Source organism: Girardinichthys multiradiatus, chromosome 1, assembly GCF_021462225.1.
Source record: "Girardinichthys multiradiatus isolate DD_20200921_A chromosome 1, DD_fGirMul_XY1, whole genome shotgun sequence".
In the NCBI taxonomy this organism is placed as follows: Eukaryota; Metazoa; Chordata; class Actinopteri; order Cyprinodontiformes; family Goodeidae; genus Girardinichthys; species Girardinichthys multiradiatus.
Window position 1 is genome coordinate 2,236,205 of NC_061794.1, and position 3,248 is coordinate 2,239,452.

At 46.1% G+C, this 3,248-nt stretch overlaps 1 pseudogene; it reads left to right on the forward strand.

Annotated features, from left to right (window-relative positions):
• The first annotated feature begins 1,165 nt into the window (after nucleotides 1-1,165).
• On the forward strand, nucleotides 1,166-2,842 carry LOC124882501 (annotated as a pseudogene).
• Nucleotides 2,843-3,248: the final 406 nt, after the last annotated feature.

Here is a 3,248-nt window from a genome sequence, read left to right on the forward strand (position 1 = left end):
GTTACTTAAACATCAGGATGATGAAGCTGATGAGGATGCAACTGACCACTTTTCTGACCTGTACCCAGATCCATCTCTATTAGAATCTGTGATTTGAATGTCAGTAAGTGCCTGTGAGTGTAATTATATTTGTGCTCATGAAAAATGAAGATGAGGGTGTCATAAAGAGGGTGGTTGATTGTGCTGAACAGAGGACACACTGATCTTAGGATGGGGGGAGACTGTGGAAGTGTGTTGTTAAAAGATAATGGTGTTTATGACCTGTTTACAATGCAGCTGTTTTTCCCATCCTTAGAGAGCAACGTTCTTTGTAACTAGGGACCCCCAAAAGATAATAAAAAGAGAGGTGCGGACAGATGGTTTTCAGAGCGGTAGGATATTTGTAACTGGAAGCACATCTCTGTCCATTCTCCTCGCAGCGAGTGAAATAACAAATTATTTGTCTTTCTCTTCTTTTTGTGATGTTACAAGTATTTTAGGTTGTTTAAACCTGACAGTTTGTCTTATACGGATTGAGTGGAGAAAATAATATTTGAAAAAGCTGATGGTTATATCTTCACACAACTAAAGCCTTGCATTATGAGTGACTCTTCAGTCACACTTAGAGCTTTGCGTGTAGATCGTACCTTGAGGAACTGGTTTGCTGTGTGGGCCAACGATGAATTAAATTAGACACCCTTGTCCAGTTCTTTAGATCCAAGCGTTCCAACAACTTTGAATATCTCCAAATTTGTTGTTGGGCAGTAGAACTCCAAATATAAACATGAAGCCCTTCTTTAAACTACTGGAAGCCCTTCTTTAAACTACTGAGAGAGCAGCAAACTTCGAGGAGTGTTAAAGATTTAATCAGCTTTGCTGACAAAGTGAACGGTGATTTCTTATTCTGTAGACTGGATTAATGTACTGCCACTACAGAATCTTGGAACAGAGCATAGGTGGAACGTTATAATGTGTGGGAACATAGAATCTGCCTGAGCACAAAAGAGAACTGAGAAACACTGAATGCCTGAAACGTAGCTGAAGGTTCAGAAATGGAATGGAAAAAGAAATGGAGTGATGCATCTCACCTAGAGACAAGCAACGCCGGGCGTTAACAAGGTGAATGCCGGTGGGAGGGGCCGAGGAGCGGGTTGGGTGCCGGTAGAGCAGAGAGGAGGAAGCTGACATGGCCAAATTTGAGGTGAACTCTGGAGATGTTGAGCGAGATGAATGGAGCGCTGGAGAGAATCCATGGACGATATGCATGAAGAAGAGAAGATTGAGGAATAACAGGAGTAGAAGAAGACGTAAAAGCTTGAGGAGCGGGAGGATCGGTTTGAGAGACAAAGACCAGAGGAGAAGGTGCTGCAGAAGACTGCTGCAGAAGGAATGTGCAGCGGGAGCCAGGGTGGAAGAGGCCAACCTCGGCATCGCTTGGCAGAAAGATTTTAGGGCGCTTTTGGAGGAGGTGGAGGGAGAGAATCATGCAGTGGCAGGAGCGCGAAGAGCTGAGCGAGGTGGGATGAATCCAGATCGGAGCCAGGAGACCTGGAGCACGGTCTGGACTGGGAATGATGGAGAATGGATGCCAAAGCAGGAGGCCAGGCGAATGGTTCTGCGAGCAAATAAGGAGGAAGGAAGGCGGAGATCCGAACGTCAAAGTTCAGCTGCAGAACGGAGGGTTCCATGGATGAAGATCTTTTAAAGCAGAGCCTTGAAGGATGATTGGCTGGGTGGCTGTGCCTGCTTATTTATGTGGGAAGCTTCTAATTGTCTTGCTGCAAAACACACAAACACACTGTCGCACCAAAACTTTACAAGATCGGTTAAAGCATGGCAGAGGTCTGTGTCATTTTTTCTTAACTGAAGTGAAGCTCATGACACTTTTTTCCCCTGTATCAATAAACATGTGATGTACAGCTTAAAGTTTTAAACTGTTTTCCTTGAGAACAGCTCAAATTGGACCAGTATTGTGGTTATAAACTCAAGTTTATAAACAATCTTTTTTCTCTGGGTTTTAAGAACTTTAAAACTAAAAACTAACAAAACCTCCTGTTCATCCTCACGCTGTCCTTCTGGGCAGTGGACACTGTCGAGATGTGGCACTTTGGAGGCTTCCTCTGCGTGTCAGTCCACACGATTTACAGGGTGAACCTGTACAGCATCATCCTGATTCTGGCCTTCATCAGCTTGGACAGGTACTTGGCGGTCGTGTGTGCCACCAACAGTCAGGCCAAGAAAAAGCTGCTGGCGAGCAGAGTGATCTACGCGGAGTGTGGCTGCCTGCTGCCATCGTGACCATACTTGACCTGGTGTTTGCCCGAGTCCAGGACGTACAGAATGTAAGCTCCTCCAGCTACCTCTTTGCAGAGGAAGGCGTGGAGAGTGCTGGTTTGTCAGCGCATCTACCCGGAGGAAAGCAGTCTGATATGGATGGCAGTTGTCCTCTTCCAGCACATCCTGGTGGGTTTCTTCCTACCCGGACTGGTCATCCTCGTCCACTACTGTATCATCATCATCTCCAGTGTCTTCGAAGGTGCCAGGTGCCGAAGAAGAAGAAAGCCTAAAGACGATAGTAATCCTCATTAGTTGCTTCTTCGGCTGCTAGCAGCCCTACTGCGTTGGCATCGTTATGGACACCCTTACGATGATAAACGTCATTGTGTCCTCCAGCTGCGAGCTGCAGCAGTCGGTGGAGACATGGATCTCCATCACCGAAGCGCTGGCCTACTTCCGCTGCTGCCCGAACCCCGTCCTCTTTGCCTTCCTGGGTGTGAAGTTTAACAAAACCGCCAGAAGTACGCTCACGATCATCATCAGCAGCAGATGGAGCCAGAAAACGACTCCCGTGACCAACAAATGAGGACAGATTCCGAATCGTCCAGTGCTGTGCCAAGTTAACCGACAGTTGATGTTGGGAAGGGGGAGTTCGTGGACTTTATACTCACAGGAGAGACTAAAACAAAACAAACAAACTAAGTTTTATTTTTTAAAGAACTTACTACATTTTGTACAAATGGGCCTGCACCTGGGGCCTTTGTATGCCTTCAAAACTGCAACTGTGTGTTTTTGTTACATATCCTTGGGGTGGTCCTAACCCCAATTGTTTGGCTCCGTAGGTAGCATTGTGTCCTGAGGCAGTCCATCTTTTACATTGAAGATCCGCCATCTTTGTTATCATCATCATCCTCACAGACTGTGATGCTCAGCTAGGGCTGCATTTCAATTGGTTCTTATCTACTTATCTTTATCCACTAGTAGCTGCTGGA